The sequence below is a fragment of the Schistocerca piceifrons genome, chromosome 2 (assembly GCF_021461385.2).
Source record: "Schistocerca piceifrons isolate TAMUIC-IGC-003096 chromosome 2, iqSchPice1.1, whole genome shotgun sequence".
Classification (NCBI taxonomy): domain Eukaryota; kingdom Metazoa; phylum Arthropoda; class Insecta; order Orthoptera; family Acrididae; genus Schistocerca; species Schistocerca piceifrons.
The window spans coordinates 396,544,251-396,565,346 of NC_060139.1; positions in this window are offsets into that span (position 1 = coordinate 396,544,251).

A 21,096-nucleotide genomic window follows, 5' to 3' on the forward strand; every position below is an offset into this window, starting at 1 on the left:
TAATCGTCAGGCAACACATCGTGTAAACATTTTTTGCATGTAAGGGGGTGGCGGAAAGGCGAAGTTTACGAAGAAAACGTAAACACAATCGATCAGTTGGTCATTCGGATTATGAAAAGGGTTGCCCCTCACAAAAGAACGCCAAAATGGTCTCAGAAGAGCTGCACGCGGTGCTGTAGAGAGAGTAAAAAAATTGCATTGAAGCCAGAGGTGGAATTTATGAAAATCCACTTTTAACCTAATAACGCTTAACCGCTTCTGTGAGTATTTTTTATCTCTCTAATCAGTAACAACTGGACATATGCTATATGGAATGTTTTATTTGAGGTAGTCCGTACGACCGCCTCCTTCAATATTTACTATTTCACCTGAATCATCCTGTATATTTGTAAAGTTATGACCGTATCCAGTTCCACTGAATTTTCTTTATAGCTGTACAATAAAATAAGTAACCATCTATATAACCTGAGATACACAATGCTACTAAAGTATTAAACCATATCTGCCACAAAATCTACCTGAGCATAGGGTACCTCAACTACAGGGACTTTTCGGAACGTTTGGTTTTAGATATGGTGTAATAGTAGACTTGCGTGTCTTCGGCTACATGATGATTAGTTCTTTTATTTTCTTATGTATACATACCTGAAGATGGTCCTAAGGAACGGGTCACAACATTAGAAATATATGCAATCTAGACGGACAATGAAGTTTCTTATTTGGTCTGTTAGCTTTCACCAAAAGCAACAGGGCATCTCTTGATGTACAAAGATAGAGTTATCATCATGCACCTCATTTTGTAAGTGATTTCTCTTACAATCAGGAAGACTAAAAAGAGAGATGGTGCAATTATTCAGTCGCATCCAGGAGAAGCGCCTTTCAAATCGTTGTCCGGACATTCAGATTTAGGTTTCGTGTGCTTTCCCAAATTCGCTTAAGGCAAATCGGCAAAGTTTCATTTATTAGCTATTCTATATTAGTCTGTTATCTATATAAAAGAACAGCCGAATGTTGCACATGAATTGGCATGACTACAGCAAATAATATTTTCACATAGTTTCAAATATGTTGCTAATAACTAAGCATTATGTTACTAAAAGAGAAAATCTATGTGAAATATCTACAAAAAAGAATAATAACAATAATACAAAATTGTTAAGGCTTTCGGGGCCACTTGTTGACAAACTGCCTATTGGCTTCTGTCTCGGGTTCTTCGGCCGACGTTCATCTAATGAATTTTCTGACGTTTCGCCAGCACGAGTGACTGGCATTGTCAAAGCTTCACCCTCCATTGCCGGCAATGGAGGGTGAAGCTTTGACAATGCCAGCCACTCGTGCTGACGAAACGTCAGAAAATTCATTAGATAAACGTCGGCCGAAGAACCCGAGACGGAAGCCAATAGGCAGTTTGTCAATAACAATAATAACTAAGAACAGGACTACATATTAGCATTTGGGCACTGGCGCACAGATATAGCCGTATGTTCATCTGGAATCCAGAATGTACACGCTGTTACACTATGCAGTATTGGAACGTCACAAATTTTGTAATTTATAATCCTAGACCACACTACCACATAACACTACAAAGCACTACACTACGCAACAATAAACTACACTACTGTACTTAGTATCAAAACCAAGCACGATTTCTGATTTCTCTAGGCTGTTAGCCCCTGGAGCGCTGAGGTGCAACTCGGGATTCACAGCGGCTGCGCTTCTGTGACACCCAAGGTGCGGATTGCCAGATGGCTGTCCGCGTCTTAGAGAATTCTTCCTGGTCCTCCCCTTTCATCAATTAAATTCATCAATTAAATTCAATATTTCTTCTGTTACCCAAGGATTTCTATTAGCCCTCGCCTTTTTACCTACTTGATCGTCTGCTGCCTTCACTACTTCATCTCTCAGAGCTACCCATTCTTGTGGCACAACTTGACTAGAAGAAGGGATCGGTTGGTAGGACATGTTTTGAGGCATCAAGGGATCACAAATTTAGCATTGGAGGGCAGCATGGAAGGTAAAAATCGTAGAGGGAGACCAAGAGATGAATACACTAAGCAGATTCAGAAGGATGTAGGTTGCAGTAGGTACTGGGAGATGAAGAAGCTTGCACAGGATAGAGTAGCATGGAGAGCTGCATCAAACCAGTCTCAGGACTGAGGACCACAACAACAACAACAACAACCTGGTCCTCCCCGAGGCTCATTTCCTCACTGCTTCCAGAAGGTTGATGTAGTGGGTATTCTGCCGTGGTGAATCTCCTTATCACGATATATGGCCTCTTCTTTGTTGTCTCTTAGCCAAGTAGGCTTGCAATCCATTAGTTGAAATTTCAGCTGTCGGCGAGTTCAGCCTATGCCACAGTTCCTCATTGCTTATTATGTCGTAGACTGTTGTATTACCAAATGCATTCCTTTCCTGGTCTATAACATCTTGGTCGGCCGGAGTGGCCGAGCGGTTCTAGGCACTACAGTCTGGGGCCGCGCGACCGCTACGTTCGCAGGTTCGAATCCTGCCTCGGGCATGGATGTGTGTCATGTCCTCAGGTTAGTTAGGTTTAATTAGTTCTACGTTCTAGGCGACTGATGACCTCAGAAGTTAAGTGGCATAGTGCTCAGAGCCATTTGTACCATTATAACATCTTGTCTAACGGCACATTCTCAGATGACGTGATGCGGGGTGCCGATTGCGCCACATTCACAAGTCTCCGTGGTGCGTTGAGGTATTTTTAGTAAGTAGGCAGGATATGGACCACGTCTCAACAAATAGATGGTAAGAGGTATGTTATTCTTGTTCTTTCTTTTGTGTTAGGGAGGAAGTGGTAGGTTCTCCTCGTCGTTTCTGCCCTGTTCCAGATTTCTCGCCATTCTGTATCGATGCATGTCTTTATATTATTATTCGATACGACTCGTGTGCCCAGTATCTCCTTTACCTTATCATATTCGCGCTTTTTCGGCCAATATTGTGCACCTCTCTTTCGTACGGCGGTATAGTGGTAGCAAGCCTAGTATAACCAGCAGCGCCTCAGTCAGTGTTGTTCAACACGCGCCGGTCAGGTGCAGGAGTGCACTTTTCTATGCTGTGCTGTCCTGTCGACAAAGTACTGAATGATGACATCTGAAGTGTCGTTTAATATATTCTGCAAAGTTCTCAGTGATCTCCACGTGCAACGGAGGGTGTCGAAGGATAATTCTGGTACCAGTTTCATGTTCCCCGTTTTCTGTTCCATTCTGAAATGAAACGTGGAAAGAACTATTGTCGCCAAACCTCAGAATGAGCTCTTATTTCTCCGATTTTCTCACCGTGACAAACGTGGGAGAGAGTAATACGGTGCCCAATTCTTCCTGGAACGTATGTGCTCGGAATTTCACTTCCTGATATGCAACGCCTTCCTTTTAGCGCCTGCGCTGCAATTTGATGAGTATCTGCTTAACGCACACGCGCATACTAAAAGATCTCGTGACAGAATGTGCTGCTTTTCGTTGGATCTCCTTCATCTCTTCAAAGGACCCAATCTAGAAAGGGACTGATGAGCAACACTCAAGAATCGAAGTGTTTTGTAAGACACTTCTCTCGTGAATAAATTACATTTCCTTAATATTCGTCCAGTGAGCCTCTGTATGACAGCTTCTCCTACAGATAGTTGTAACACGCCCAGGTGTACAAATGGTTGGGGTCCCTTAAACTGTTTCTCGCTCCTTGTCCGTGCGCCCTGTTCACACCACGTGCCTGATAACCCCGCGGCGGTCGTATTGTTCTGCTCCACAGTGCTGCTGGCGTGCCTGAAATTATGTATCGAAATATGCAAACGTTAAACACAACACTGTCCTACGTCTGCTATGAACAACTATATTCTGAGACGATAAGAAAATCGCAGGTTGCACTGTTTACATTCTAAGTCTTCGGTTTTTATCCCAATTAATGGATGATTACCAGTCCACAATATCACTCTGACGAGAGTAAGCGTAACCGACACGACGCGGGTGATTGTTGCTGATGCGGAAGCCGAATAATCGAACGGAAGTTCTTACGCTCGTCACGCACACACAGATATCTGGCACCGTTCTCCTTGTCTCTAGTAATAAAATAACACTGTTCATGAAGTTAAATTTTCAGTTCTCACTTGTACGAGCGTGCGCGTAACCGTCGCGGAGCGGTTGACTGTTGATGATGCGGAAACGCGATGACCGAACCCACGTTCTCACGCTCGCCACAAGACACTGGCACTTTATTGCACTCTTTTTTTGGTAATTAATTTTTACTGTTTCACATTATTCATACTGGCAGACCGAACACGGCGCGGTTGACTGACTTACGGTACGACACGCAAACGGGAGGACACTCAAAAACGATATCGACAGCACTGCTCATTTTTAATTACATCTTTATGCACATTCCTCCGAATCCACTGCCATATTTCATCACTTTACTGTAACAGCACTTGTATCAACACTTGAACTTGCATAATAATGCCCTTCCCATGCATAGCTACACACAACACACCCAACAGCTCCGTCTTCCGTGCTCGAGTCTGTAAAACGCGGCCGCTCGCAAAGATATTCCGCAACCAAACCAGGGATATGACAATACGCTTACATAGTGTGATGTGGCCATTCCATTTTAGGATTCTCCATACAGTTACTCCTAGGTGTTTTTTGCGGGTGTTACTTTTTTTAGTGCATTTTTCGCCGGTATTGTAACCGAACGGACATCAGCATCGTCCTTACTCTGCTTGCTCCTCGATAGGTCCCCGCTCCGCTCTTTACTCAGTATCTACACAGTAACTGCTGGAAGAGCACCTGTCCGACGCTCTCTTTGAGTGAAGTCTGCTGGGGGCTGCAGTGAAGGAGAGACCAATGCGTCTGAATGAGTTGGCGCTGCCCGGAACCCAGAAGCAGCCGCGGGACTGGGGCCAGCGTGGGTGGCGTGTGGCAGAGCGGCCGCTGCCGCCTCACTTCCGCGGTTCCCGCCGCCCGCGATTGTTCGCCGTGTGTCGCCTCGTGTGTTCTGCATACAATGGCCGCTCACATCGCCTGCAGCCTGCCTCCGCTTCCCAACCTTTCCTCGTCGCCGCTCTCCCGCTACGTAATCTAACCGCTCTCAGACCACCTCCGGCCCGTATAGTGATCTTCATAAAAGCTGCATAGCCAAGGATATCCGTGACTGAAATGAAATTCATACCATGGATTAGATACACAGTGATAATGATGATTATTGGTTTAAGGAGACTAAACATCTACGATCATCAGTCTCTTATTCATCCTGTACGGCCGCGCGGGATTAGCCGAGCGGTCTGAGGCGCTGCAGTCACCGACTGTGCGGCTGGTCCCGGCGGAGGTTCGAGTCCTCCCTCGGGCATGGATGTCCGTGTTTGTCCTTAGGATAATTTAGGTTAAGTACTGTGTAAGCTTAGGGACTGATGACCTTAGCAGTTAAGTCCCATAAGATTTCACACACATTTGAACATTCGAACAACCCCTACGACGAATTCTGTATAACTCATCTGTCTACGTCCAACTCCCATGTGCAAGTATGAAAACGTTTTCTAACTTCTTGCGTAGTGTGTATCTGAGGCAACCAATCCGGCATTTACCTAGTGAGGTGTGGAAAACCGCTTAAGAAAAGCATCCAGACTTGCTGGATGGCTCACTAGCCATTGTCAGTAAACCACGAGGTGGATTAGATTCGATTTTATTTTTATTTTTAATTTTTTAAAATTTATTGGTCCATAGAATTGCATAACTACAGTTTTGGTATACAATATTACACACACAGAACAGACATAAGAAATTATACTAATTCCAGGCAAACTTCATGGTACACTTTGTACAGTTACGTACTCAAGACAGTCCATATATCACAACTTCTCACGCTGAATCCATCGTGTTTCACTTATAACTGGATGCTCTCTTCTTGTAGAAACATGGTTGAGATCTGCAATCTCACTTGGGTGGACTTCGCAGTACGGAGATTGTTGAACTTTCATCCTGTAAAGATGTGAAGGAAAACAGCCATGACCCAGCCGGCTGCGTGTTATAGTAGTAGTGTGACATCTAGATAGCTTCAATTGGAGAACCAGGTTTTTCGCGGAATACTCGGTTGTATTGTTCCATAATGTCTTCCTTTGGACTGTTGTGGGATCTGCCACGTCTGCGACCATTCACGATAGCCTTTTTCTTTACGCTAGCATTAAAATTTGTACATTGAAGGCAAGTGTAGTAAGACTGGCCATCGGTCACATTTTGTTTCACCAGGTGGTCCGCCATCTCGATCCGGGTTAGGCTCGCCTCCCCGTGCCTGGAAGCGGTGCATTAACTGACTCGACTATCCAGTCATGTAGGTGCATGATAATACGCGAATTGTTAGGATTATAGTGATGTACATGACCTGATTTTGCGGGTCAGTATGGTGTGATGCTCCACATGCTGCAATCGGAGCTCCTAAAACGAAAATACATACACAGTGGTCAAAAAATTAGTCACTCCCAGTAGACATGACGCTAATACTGCGTAACACCGCCTGTAGTCTTGAAAATGACGGGGAAGAGAGTCCACAAGCATCTTGAGGTATGTTATATCCAGCCGAAACAACTTATTCATAATTAGATCCCGTACAACTTCCAAACTGCGGGGATTCTGATTGTACATATCACCTGCTGTTCCAGACAGTCAGAGACATATTCTGTAGGAGTAAGATCGAGTGATTTAGTGACTCATTCGAGATGTGGCAGTCAGCATGAATGTACGACAAACGAGAATCGTATGCTTGCAGACCTGTGAACAGCTTTGTTGTTATCTTGGAAGACACGCGTGTCGCACCTTACTCATCGTGAAGACGTAGTGAAAGGGCAACGCTAGGTCACCGAGAATGTTGACAAAAACATGCTTGTTGATGTTGACAGGAACCAAAATTAGTAGGGTTAAGTCGAGGAACTGATAACACGCCAAAATATCAGAGGACCACCTCCGGCACGTCTTACACCCCCTTCAAACTGCGAGTAAACGCCTCACTGGGCCGTCTTGTGCTATCACCAAGTTTTGCCATTTGAAACGAGGCAAAATTGCAACTCGTCGGACTGCATTACACACCTCCAGCCGGCTGCTGTCCAGTATCTGTGTTGTTTGATAGAGTGAAGACGTGCAGCTTTATGTGCCCTTCTAAGCAATGATTTTTGCAAGATACATCACTCCAAATATTCACTGCAAACAATTCACTTTGCAATGTTCTCTCGGAAACTGGATGATATGGTCCCTATTCACCGAGGGAATCAATTCCTGTGTGGTATGAGACCGATTGTCATTGACAAGGCGTGACACTCGTCTGCGGCACCTGTCGGTTAGGATCATTTTACAGCCACTGTTGTTACGCCGTGTTACGTGGCGTTACTGCACTCTAAGACAAAAGAAATGACGCACCTCAAAAGAATTATCCGAATCTGGCGGAAATCGGTAGACGTTATGCACTTGAACAGACAAGCAAATGATTACAGTTTCAGGATAATCGGGTGATTTATTCAATAGAAAGAGTTTCATAAATTGAGCAAGTCAATAACACGTTGGTCCACCCCTGGCCCTTATGCAAGCAGTTATTCGGCTTGGCATACATTGCTAGAGCTGTTGGATAGCCTTCTGAGTGTTATCGTGCCAAATTTTGTCCAACTGGTGCATTAGATCGTCAAAATACTGAGCTCGTTGAAGGGGTCTCCAAACATGCTCAACTAGGGAGAGGTCTGGTGACCTTCCTGGCCAAGGCAGGGTATGGCAATCACGAAGACTAGCAGTAGAAAAGGTCGCCGAGTGCCGGCGAGCGTTATCTTGCTGAAATATAAGCCCAGGATGGCTTGCCATGAAGGGTCAAAAAACGGGGTGTGGGATGTCGTCGACTTACAGCTGCGTTATAAGGCTGCCGCGAATGACAACCAAAGGGGTCGCGCTATGAAAAGAAATGACAGCCCCAGTTGTCGGGCCGTATGGCAGGTGAAAGTCAGGTTGGTATCCCACTGCTGTCCGGAGCGTCTCCATACAAGTCTTCGGCGTGGAATTTCATTGACTGCAGTAGAATTATCTTCAGTAATGAGTCCGCTTCGAAATGAACACCGAAGACCAGTGAAGGAAGACGCGTCTGGAGAAGCCCCAGTCATCACTGGGATACCAACGCGACTGTCGCCTGCCGTACGGCTCAACAACCAGGGGTGATGGTCTGGGGTGCCATTTCGTTTCATAGCAGGACCCCTTTGGTTGTCATCCGCGCCAGCCTTATAGCGCAGCGTTGCGCCGACGATAATCGGTGACCTGTTTTGTTGCCCTTCATGGCCAGCCAGGCTGGGCTTACAGTTCAGAAAGGTAATGCCCGCTTGCACGCGGCGACTATTTCTACGGTTTGTCTTCGTGCTTGCCAAACCCTACCTTTCCCACTAATGTCACCGGATTATTTTTTAAAATCTTTATTCATCAATACCAATGTTATACATAATAACCCACCACCTAAAACATTAGTGGGTCGAAGTAACATACAAAAGTTCGTAATTATCAAGGTACATTCACCAAACCTTTATCTACTTATTGTTAGTATTAACTACAGGATGGAATGTTAGCTACTCTATGGGCATGCCTACTATTTGACCTTCTATTTGACCTACTACACTAGCTACTCTACGCGACTAAGCTACATCCTGCAGCGTTACATGTGTGCCAGCAGAATACAAACCTACTGTCTCTTGGCCGTGCCCACCGAGCTAACCCCAGTGGGCGTGCCCCTGGCACTAGGCTGGCCTTAATGGAAAATCGCTGCAGGTCTTTTAAGAGTATCCTAGAATCTATTTTCTACTAATACATTTTAACTACTGAGTCATAATTAGTGTGCGGTGTCTATAATCGGTAGGTTCACACCCTCCCCCTAATCCTGGACGCGACGGATCCCGATCGTCACGGCGGTCGGCCAGTACGCGCCCTGGCGGATTGGGATAGGTGTGTGATGTCACTTTATTGCTCATCCGTCACTCTATCTCCCTACTGTATTCTCACAGGACCTTGGCGGATACCTCGCTGGCTAGTCTGTCGATGATAGTGAAGGTAACCGGATTCCTGATTAGATGAAAGGTATCTGTGTTTGGCAGTGAGTTCCTTAAGTCCGTGGCAACTTCATCGAAAATGGGACAGTCGTAGACCACGTGGTCCGGTGTACCTATCCCGGCACCACAGTCACACGAGGGAGTCGCCCTTTTCCCGAAACGGCAAAGATATGCCAGGTACTAGAGATGGGCAAAACTGTTCTTTTCAGAGATCGGATCAGAACTGTTCACTCCCTGAAATGAACTAGCTCTTTTTCATGACTCACCACTCATTCACAATAGAAAATAAATGGAAGGCACATTGCCCTTTAAACTTGGTTTATTTCAGTACTATATCTGTATTTTGATCTTATTTGATCCTATTTTGAAGTAACACAGATAATGAGTAAGAATTTTGTATTGTTTATTGAAATTTCCACGATAAGACAAAGTTTCTGATTATTGATTTATTTTGCACTATCGTGGTGTTTTGGGTGATCGGAAAATGTAACTTGAGATTTACGTTAACAATATATTTGGCTATAATGTATTAAAATTTCATTAACCTCGTAAAAATACATCGCAAGCCGTATATTTTTAAAGTGAACATTTCCTTCCGAAGACGCCTAAAATCCGTACCAGAATAAGAAAAAAATATATATGAATTTGACTGTAAGACTAAAGTGCTGCACATAGCCTTATGCAGAATAAAACAAGGAAAATATTGGTGTATCACATTTTGCGATACGTTTATCGGTTCACTCGTAATTAAAGTGTAAATTCGAGTGTCCATAATAAAAATCCTGTAGTAAGAGGAGTCGTCAGGAACCTAATCTGATCAGTTTAAACAAATAAAAATAAAATAAAAACAAATGATGTATACATAACATAATAATGTAGTATACATAGCGGTATTACTACGAAGAACAATATCCAGTAGAGACGAACTCCGACGCAGAGGCGCTGAGTCAAGCAGGTCGAGCCGCGAGCTGTATTACTGCGTGAGCTAAGACCACAGAGACCAGAGTGACACCTGAGTTGCTTTGCTCAACGCTCTGGCTAGAGTCGAGAACGGTGGGGAGAGCGTTGAGCGGGCGAGTTCCGAGGGTGGGGGGAGCGGTGAGCGGCCACCAGTCACCCGCTCCGAGACGAATCGTCCGTTCTCGTGTGAGCAGGTTGTTGCAAGTAGTTCTTATGTTCTCCGCTAGGAGGCTCTCGGTCCTGTTGCTCGCATCAACTGCCCAGAGGGCAGGACGTGCTACTGAAACGATCGCCGGCGGAGTGCGATGCTAAGTTAAGCTGCACCAGACACTGCAAGCGGCAGAGGAAGCACAGAGACGGCACGGCATATGTGAAACACAAAATCCAATGGGGCACTGCACAATGCAGGCAGCCCAGGTAGAATCAGGGCAGACACCGGCGCTGGCTGTGTTGTGTGGCGTGCAGTGTGCTCTGACCAGCAGAGGCCCCGCTGAGGTGCTCCGACTCTCTCTCTTTCTCTCTCTCTCTCTCTCTCTCTCTCTATGCTGTGGGAAACGTTTGGAGCTACCGTTCTTTTTTTCTGAATCACTGATTATTCACTCCTTTGAAAGATTCAACTCTATGAATCAGTTCAGGAGCGGATCCCCCATCTCTACCAGGTACAGGCCATGCCCCGTGAGGAAGTGCAGCAGTCGCTTACTAGGCTGAAAATGCTTCATTCTTAACTGTTACTGGATGTTTGGTAGTAACTGGTATGTTCTTGTCCCTGTCTCATCCCCATCCCAGATCTCTTGCCATAATTCCTCTCCCCTTCTTCTGATTGATGGTTTATCCCCCACTCGAACCCCCATGATGTCCTCAGCTGTCACCGGATTTGCCCCAATTGAGAACCTTTGGAGCAAGGCCCTCGAACCAGCTCGGGATTTTGACGGCCTAACGTGCCAATTAGACAGTATTTGGCGCGATATCCATCAGGGGGCTATCCAACAACTCTGTCAATCAATGCCAAGCCGAATAACTGCTTGCATAGGAGCCAGAGGTGGACCAACACGTTATTGACTTGCTCAATTTGTGAAACTCTTTCTCTTGAATAAATTATCCAATTTTTCAGAAATTGTAATCATTTGTTTGTCTGTACATGTACACCATATCTACTGATTTCCGTCCCATTCGGATAATTCCTTCGTGATGCGTCGTTTCTTTTGTCTTAGAATGTACTAAACCTTTCCTCATCCATTCACAGCCTGGTGTCGACTCATTACCTCACTGCACACCACATCGCTTCACGCCCTTCTGCCCTAGGGACGCAGTAGTTGGTCCAGGCGCTCTCTTTTGGCAATCAGTGACATGACGGAAGCTATTACATTCGAGAAGCCAGAATTTCAGCTCAGTGCGCAGTGCTTCGGAGCTGCTGTCTCCCTCCTGCCGTCAACAACTCACGAACTGGACAGTCCAGTTGGTTGCGCAGTGTGAGCAGAGGAAGGTAATTTTAGCTCAGCTCATGCACAGCGAGGCCGCAGCCGTGAACCGTGTGAGGAAAAGCGAGGGCCGGTGACGTGATCAGCGTTTGACCCCTGGCCGGCGGCCCACGCGCCGTTCCTCGCGCCGCGGCTGAGTCACTGTCAGCCTCTGCGGCCGGCCGCTACCTGCGCTGCCGCTGATGTACGCGACCAGCTGATGCAACAGCCCTGGGGACTGGCCCAGCCTCGTCTTTCATAACGTTTTGCAATCTTATCATACAGCAGAAATACCTGTGGACTGAGCATATCGCACTGCGCAAGTCGCCATCATCGAACCGAAATAGTCAGGTGACTTACGTAAAGTTCTGTTTGTTTACGTTTTGAGCTACGGCAGAAATTTAATATTGAAATTATTTACCCAGTTCTTACAGACTTGTTTATTACTAACATCAATGGTGAATAACTGTTGCTTGTTCTTCTTCTTTCTTCAAGTTATAAGCATTTGCCGTGCCTCTTCTGTAGTTCCACTATAATCTGTGGTTAGTTTATATTTGATCATCATCATCTATTTGTTGGCCCACAATTCATTGTTGTTTTGGGCTTTCTATTTTCTTTCATTTTTGTGGCATTATCTCTCCACTGATTTCTTTAGTCCTTGATCTGTTCATTTATCCTTTAAAGTACTAATTCTTTCCTGATTGTTGTATTCCTTATCATGTCAGGTAGTCTATAGCTAGCTGCTCTTCTCACGAACCTCATTTCGGCAGATTGTATTCTGCGTTGATTTCCAGCTGTTATTGTCCAAGTCTTATTGCCGCATAGTATGGATAGCATTGCCACTCTTTTGTAGAACTTCGTTAGGGTTTCTTTCCTTATCTTCTTGATTAATGTTCTGTATTGGTCCCATTAATGTGGCTGAATGTTGCAAGTTTGTGTTCAGTACGTCTTTTGTCACTTGTGAAGGAGTTGGTATTTCCTAAGAATTTGAATTCATTCACTCTCTGTTTTCTGGTCGTTTAGTTACAGTTTTGCTTGGGACTAGGTGTTGAACTTTTGTGTTTTGGCTCGAGATTGATATAGTCGGTGCTATAGATGCAAATGGCAATGCGTCAAAGGAGAAAAAAGTTACATTTCATAGCTAAGTACCGCAACAGTCTAACTACATTTATCATACTAGAAATAGTCGCTTTATGTGTTGAGTACATCAAGATACGGTGACATAAATATTTAATACCATAGGGACTGTATGACCATATTTTATGAGACAGGTACTAGATAAATTCTGTAGTGTGTACCAGTCAGTCCGTTCAGTGTAAAAGCATTTGGAGTGCTGTTCAACAGGTAAGCTAATCTCCGGATTATAGAGAGCTCCAAACCAATTCGCTTATTTCAAATCAATCGCAATACGAAACTCTGGTACTGGCACCTATATCATGGACAATGAGTATGTACCATTAATAATTTAACTCCCGAAAAATGAATTAAGATTAAACATACGACAGCAGGAAGGAAAAACTGACGAATTTTGTTCATAAAATTATTTAGAAATCTAATACGTCGTTTCCCCACTCTCCCGCAGTATAATTTACTAAATCAGAGAGTCGCCAATATGATAAAGTGCAGCACAAAATCTAAAAATATAGAGCTGGCTATCGTTTAAAAAAAATAGCGACACTTCTAACGCCTGTCGCAAACAAGCGAAATGTCGATGTACTTATTTCTTCAAAGCTCTTAAGACATGTTCATTACAAATACTGAAACCGAACTGTTGATTCCTATGAAAAGTTAGTACGAAATCTACGATGCTATTGAACGATGTCTATCTGTACTAGCCTTTAACGACAAACTCCGCAGGGCGCTTCTGGGCAAAACTTATACCACATCAGGGTCATGTGACTTTTAGAAGCGACGTATGTGGGCGACAATAATTCTGTTCTGCGCTTCTGAATGCTCACTCCATATACATTCCTGCTCTATGAATCGCATTCTCAACGTTCTTTAAATTTGCATGTCACAAATATTCTATCAGATCTGAAATATCTGTGTACCCCTAGTTGACCACTAGCTATTACCAGAGGCGGACCTGACATCATAAAAGGAGGTGCGCAGTATTGTCAGTAGAGAATCTTTATCAACAGAACGGGTCAGTCAGGGCAGCTCAGTGGCTTCCAACGTGGACTAGTCATTGGATGTCGCCTGAGCAAAAATCCATCAACCCTTCTACAGGCGCCCAGCTCGACTGTTGGTGATGTGATTGTGAAGTGGAAAACGGAAAAGAACAACCATAGCTAAACCAAGACCAGGTAGGCCTCATGTACTGATGGACAGCGGACTGCGGAGTTCGTTGAAGAAATCGCATGAAATCAGAGGGAGGAATCACTCGCGAGTTACAGAGCTAAAACCAATCGCGTAAAATCATCGAGCAGGTTCTCATGAGCCACACATATCTTAGTCAACGCAAAGCGACGCTTAGGTGATGCGAGGGGCGACGCCACTGGAGAGTGGATGACTGGAAACGAGTGAGTGGGAGTGACAAATCACGCTACACACAGTGGAAATGCAGTGGAGGGGTCTGGATTCGATGGATGCCTGGAGAACATATGGTGAGGTGGCGTTTATCGTGGTTAGGATGTGGTCCCCTTATCGCGCTTAAGAAACCGGTAAACGGAGAAGGATATGAATACATTTTACAGAATTGTGAGCTGCATAGAGCCGACTAACAGCCCGGAGACAACGGTTGTATTATCATGACAGTGCACGTTGTCATAAAGCTGCATCTGTGAGGTAATGGTTAGTGGACAATGACATTCCTGAAGTGGACTGCTGTGTCCGGACCCAGACCTGAACCCATATTACAATGTATTCAGGTCTACGTCCGGAATAATCATACAATGTAAGCTTTCACGGCTGGTACTGACATTATTTAAAACTTCCGGGCTAACAGGCCGTGGTCGAAGTATACAACTTTCTCCTAACGTTTCCTCTCCGACTGCGGGAGACATCTTCAGACGTAAAGTGGCAAACTGCAATCACAACTCGAGGGAGCACCGAACAGATGGGCAGTGTAGAAGACACCGTAGACCATCGTGTCAGGTCGGCTACGAGATTATCTCTTAATGCCAACATTCTCGGTTGGAATTACTCGATCGTCATTCTTACGTTGCAATGTTGACATCCATATTTTATCTAGTTTAACACCTTCCTTTTTTCCGTTAAAATTATTACGATGCTTACAAATCTCAATAGCCTCTCTATACATACGTGCATGATAATGCGATCCTTTCGATACGACAATCGTGACAGTGGGTTATCCATATATCCCAGCAGCAATTCCTCCTGTGAGGACGGGTGTTAACACTTCTTTTTGTGGTACCAATACAAAATACACCGCAACTACAAAGAATTTTACATGCACCCAGTATAGCCGATCTTAAACATTATTTTCTCTTCCTGGTGGGTCTGAAGGTAATTTCCACACCATAACTGCTCAAAACTTTCCCAACACCTTCTGTAATCGTATTATACTTCGACAACGGCCTGTTAACCAGGAAGTTTTAAGTGATGACGTTTGGGATGAGTTAGAACGGCGACTACGCTCCAGACCCCAGCCCCAACAAGTGGACACACCCCATATTAATGTCCACTGATAGGCGTCCGGATACTTATGATCAGCCAGTGTACTTCTGCGTCCTGTGTATAACTTCTTGGCAGTGGAAGAGCTCTGTTATCACCATGTGATACCCACGAGGCTTCCCTTGTTAATATGTTGTTACCCAAAATTTTACGGCCCTTTTTGTGTCATCAGTTCATCTTTTCATTTAAATTGTTGGCTGAAAATTGGAGTAATACCTCACGGGACAGTAAAAATAGGGTATAAATGATGAATGTATTTATTTAGAGAAAGAGATTAAACTAAAATCATTAAGGCGTAATGTCGGTAATTATGCGAAACCGTACACAAATGATAACATGCTGTGAAGGTACAGGGAATATGGTACGCCAGAAGACTGCATACAAATGCAGAAAGACATGCAGAGGATCGGATCTTGGTGCAGCAACTGGCAGCTGAGCCTCAACGCAAATAAATGTAAACTATTACGCATAAACAGGTGGAACAATATAATAATGCTCCATTACTACCAGCGATAAGTTACTGGCGACAGTAACAACCATAAAACATCCAAAAGCATTTACCAGGCGCGACCTGAAGTGGTTCAACTCCGTAAAACTGGCTGAAGGAAAAGGAGATGCCAGGGAGAGATTCATCGGAAGAACCCTAGCAGAATGCAACTGAGTCAAGAAAGAAGTGAATTACAACACACTCGTTCGGCTGATTCTTGAGTATTGTTCATCAGTCTGTGATCCTTACCAGATCCAATCAATAAAGACAGTCCAAGATGAGTGCCGTGTTTTGTAAGCAAGAGAGCGTTGCGGAGATACTCAACACTTCGCCAGTCGCAGGCGCTGCAATAGAGGTGCATCACGCACAGTCAGTGTTTTACTATTAAAATTACGAGAGCTTGCATTCCAAGAACGGCCAGGGAATAAATTACTTCCTTGTACAAGTATCCTGCGAAGTGACGGGAAGAAATGACGCTATTTCACAGAAGTTTTCCTCACACACTGCTTTGTATCAGTTTAATGTTTCTCGAGTCGCTTTGCGCTCACGATTGGAGATGTGATGGGATCGTAAGAGCATCTGGGAAGCAAGATCTAATGTTGTGAGGTACGTGTCGCGTTCCTGCATCGAAACTGTACCAGTTGACATGAACTGGATATAAAATGCATTATCTGGATGTTAAAGTGGAGGTAGAAATTTTTGCCGTGTGGTAATTAATAAGGGTGTATCTTATAGACGCAGTGTCCGTGAAAGCTTACTTCACCCGCCCCCAGCAAAAAAATGTTCAAATGTGTGAAATTTTATGGGATTTAACTGCTAAGGTAATCAGTCCCTAAGCTTACACACTACTTAACCTAAATTATCCTAAGGACAAACACACACACCCATGCCCGAGGGAGGACTCGAACCTCCGTCCCCAGCAAAAAAGGCAAGAAACTGATATTGAAATTAGGCTGTTGACAAGGATCGTATTATCGACGAAATACAAGTTCGAATAGGACAAACTTTTAGAAGGAAATTGGTTGAGTGCTTCTCATACGAACTATCTTGCTACTCGTCTTATTTGATTTAGCGACACCAAAGAAAATGGAAATGCTGTGTGGCTAGGGCCTCCCGTCGGGCAGACCGTTCACCTGGTGCTGGTCTTTCGAGTTGACGCCATTTCCGCGACTTGCGTGTCGATGGGGATGAAATGATGATGATAAGGACAACACAACACCCATTCCCCGAGCGGAGAAAATCTGCGACCCAGCCGGAAATCGAACGCGAGCCGTTAGGTATGACATTCCGCCGCACTGACTACTTTTTTTAATCTAATTTGGTCCATATTGATCGTTGAATTCGTTCGGAGCGGTCGTCCGATGACACCAGCTCAAAAATGGTTCAAATGGCTCTGGGCACTATGCGACTTAACTTCTGAGGTCATCAGTCCCCTAGAACCTAGAACTACTTAAGCCTAACTAACCTAAGGACATCACACACATCCATGGCCGCGGCAGGATTCGAACCTGCGACCGTAGCGGTCGCGTTGTTACGGACATGTAGCGCCTAGAACATCTCGGCCACCCCGGCTGGCACACCCGTTCAGTCTCTTCGTTGATCCGTTCACTCTTTTTTTATTATTATTATTACAGAGGGCAGCTAACTCTCTGACCGAACACGCTGAGCTATCGTGCCGGTAACCACTCAGCTACCAGGGGTGGACACCAAAGAAAATGAAAATTAGGATCATAGTATCAGGTTTCTGCCGGCTTTAGTGGTACGATCCCGCACGTAAGAGAGCGTTGGCTGTTGTTGGCGGCGAGTTCACTTTCGTCCGGCGTGACCCGCCGTGAGGAGGTGGCCCACAGCCTGAGGCGGCGCCAGCTAACGGGTCGCGCGGCACACTTCGCTACTTGCAGCGACAGTCAACCGCCACGTGACGCCCCACGTGCTGCGGCCAACACGGCTGCCCACCGCCGCCAAACAGGATTCCAGCGCGTCTCGAACTCTGCGGCAAACTGAATTACAAACCATCGAGATTTAGTCGACCTCAAGCCGAGCAACTTCGGCCTTATATTTCCATCTAGCTACACTACTGGCCATTACAATTGCTACACCAAGAAGAAATGCAGATGATAAACGGGTATTGGACAAATATATTATACTAGAACTGAAATGTGATTACATTTTCACGCAATTTGGGTGCATAGATCCTCAGAAATCAGTACCCAGAACAACCACCTCTGGCCGTAATAACGGCCTTGATACGCCTGGGCATTGAGTGAAACAGAGCTTAGATGGTGTGTACAGGTACAGCTGCCCGTGCAGCTTCAACACGAAATCACAGTAGGTGACTGACGTATTGTGATGAGCCAGTTGCTCGGCCACCATTGACCAGACGCTTTCAATTGGTGAGAGATCTGGAGAATGTGCTGGCCAAGGCAGCAGTCGAACATTTTCTGTATCCAGAAAGGCAACAAGCGGTCGTGCATTATCCTGCTGAAATGTAGAGTTTCACAGGGATCGAATGAAGGGTAGAGCCACGGGTCGTACGTAACACATCTGAAATCTAACATCCACTGTTCAAAGTGCCGTCAATGCGAACGTGACCGAGACGTGTAACCAATGGCACCTCATACAATCACGCCGGGTGATACGGCAGTATGGCGATGACGAACACACCCTTCCAATGTGCGTTCACCTTGATGTCGCCAAACACGGATGCGACCATCATGATGCTGTAAACAGAACCTGGATTCATCCGAAAAAATGACGTTTTGCCATTCGTGCACCTAGGTTCGTCGTTGAGTACACCATCGCAGGCGCTCCTGTCTGTGATGCAGCGTCAAGGGTAAACGCAGCCATGGTTACCGAGCTGATAGTCCATACTGCTGCAAACGTCGTCGAACTGTTCGTGCAGATGGTTGTTGTCTTCCAAACGTCCCCATCTGTTGACCCAGGTATCGAGACGTTGCTGCACGATCCGTTACAGCCATGCGGATAAGATGCCTGTCATCTCGACTGCTAGTAATACGAGGCCGTTGGGATCCAGCACGGCGTTCAGTATTACCCTGCTGAACCCACCGATTCCATATTCTGCTAACAGTCATTAGATCTCGACCAACGCGAGCAGCAATGTCGCGATACGATAAACCGCAATCGCGATAGGCTACAATCCGACCTTTACCAAAGTCGGAAACATGATAGTACGCATTTCTCCTCCTTACACGAGGCATCACAACAACGTTTCACCGGGCCACGTCGGTCAACTGCTGTTTGCGTATGAGAAATCGGTTGGAAACTTGCGTCTTGTCAGCACGTTGTAGGTGTCGCCACCGGCGCCAACCTTGTGTGAATGCTCTGAAATGCTAATCATTTGCATATCAGAGCGTCTTCTTCCTGTCGGTTAAATTTCGCGCCTGTAGCACGTCATCTTCGTGGTGTAGCAATTTTAATGGCCAGTAGTGTAGTTTCTGTATGCCGATAAGCTAAAACATTATGAGCAGCTGTTTAACAACGTGTTGTTCCACTTTTCAAACACAGTACAACAGATCCTGTTTGGTATGGATTCTATAAGTGCTTGACAGGACTCCAGAAGTATGTAGTACAAATTTTTATGCACAGGTCACGCAAATCCCTCAAATGGTGGTTTATGGGCACGCAGCTGGCACCTGATATGTGTTCCAGTTGGTACAGATTAGGCACATTTTCTGGTCAAAACATCAGCGTGAGTTCACTACAATGCTCCACAAACCACTGGCATGATTCTGACCTTGCAACACAGTTATCCTACTGGAAGATGTCATCGCCTTTGGAGGAGACTTCAAGCATGAAGCGATGCAGGTTGTCCACAATAACGTTGCCTAGGCTTCTGACTATGCTTCTGATAATTCTGTCTCCTGAACCTACTTTCCGTGTCCATATGCCTACATCTACATCTGCATCTACAACAACATCTACATGGCAACTTTGGAATTCACACTTAAGTACCTGGTTGAAGGTTCATTGAACCACCTTCAGACTATATCTCTACCATTCACTCTCAAACAGCATATGGTAAAAAACAGTCGCTTAAATCTGTCCATGCAAGCTCTCATTTTCCTTGTTTCATAATAATGATCACTTCTCCCTATGTAGGGTGGCACTAACAAAATAAATTCGGATTTAGATGAGCTAGTTGGTGATTGAAATTTTGTGAAATGAGCTTACCACGAAGAAAAACGACACTGCGACCTCAAAGCATGTGTTATGCTGCGACACTCTCTCCCTAATTTGTGATAATATGAGGGGCAGTCACATGAAAATGAGACAGATGAAAAAAAGTAAGCAAACTGTTTGTCACTTCAACAGTAATTCCCCTAATTGTTAATACATTTATCTCACCATGAGAGAAGATGGCCAAACCTTCATTGAAAAATGTGGTTGCATATGGAATTGTGATTGTACTTAGGTATGCACCTCTGCAAATTGACAGCCAAAATGTTTTTCTTCAGAGCTCCAAAAATATGAAAATCGCATGGGAAGGGATTGAGACTGTATAGAGGATATGTGAGGGTTTCCTAGTAAAACTTCTGTTGTGTACTCGAAACAACCCTGGCAACATGTAGGGTCCATCCATATCACCTAGATTGTTTCGAGTACATTGTAGAGGTTTCACAGGGAAACTCTTACACATTCTCCATTCAGTCCTGATTACTCCCCATGTGATTTCTGTAGTTTTAGAGCACTGAAGAAAGAGATTCATATCCATCAATTCGCTTCGGATAAGGAGGTGCATGCCTGGGCACAGTCATGGTTCTGTAGGCAACTGCAAACATCTTTCCATGAAGACACTCACTCTTGCCTCAGAGCAGGCTAAATGTATTAATAGTTATGATGATTACTTTTCAAATAATGAAGTTTACTTATTTTTTCCATCTGTCTCTTTTGCGTTTGACTGTTGCTTATACAAAACAAGTTTCCGTTCTTTGAACTTTTTTTGCCATGGTGCCTTCTATGCCTTCGATTACCAACATAGATCCCGCGGAAGCTGAAATCAAAGAATTACACAGCATAATTCTGCCCTCACCGGCCTACATCTGTGGCACGGTGCATGTTTCGTGCAGTCATTCGCCCGGACGACGGCGTGTAAGGACCCAAACTTCGACCTGGTGCAACAAGAAATGCGATTCATTCGCCAGGTGACACATTTCTAATGATCCACGGTGAAAACTCAGTTATGCTGTGCCCACTAAAATCATAACTGATGATGTCGTGTCAACACAGGAACAAGTAGGGGTTGTGTTATGTGGAGCTCAAAAAAATGGTTCAAATGGCTCTGAGCACTATGCGACTTAACTTCTGAGGTCATCAGTTGCCTAGAACTTAGAACTAATTAAACCTAACTAACCTACGGACATCACACACATCCATGCCCGAGGCAGGATTCGAACCTGCGACCGTAGCGGTCACGCGGTTCCAGACTGAAGCGCCTTTAACCGCACGGCCACAGCGGACGGCTATGT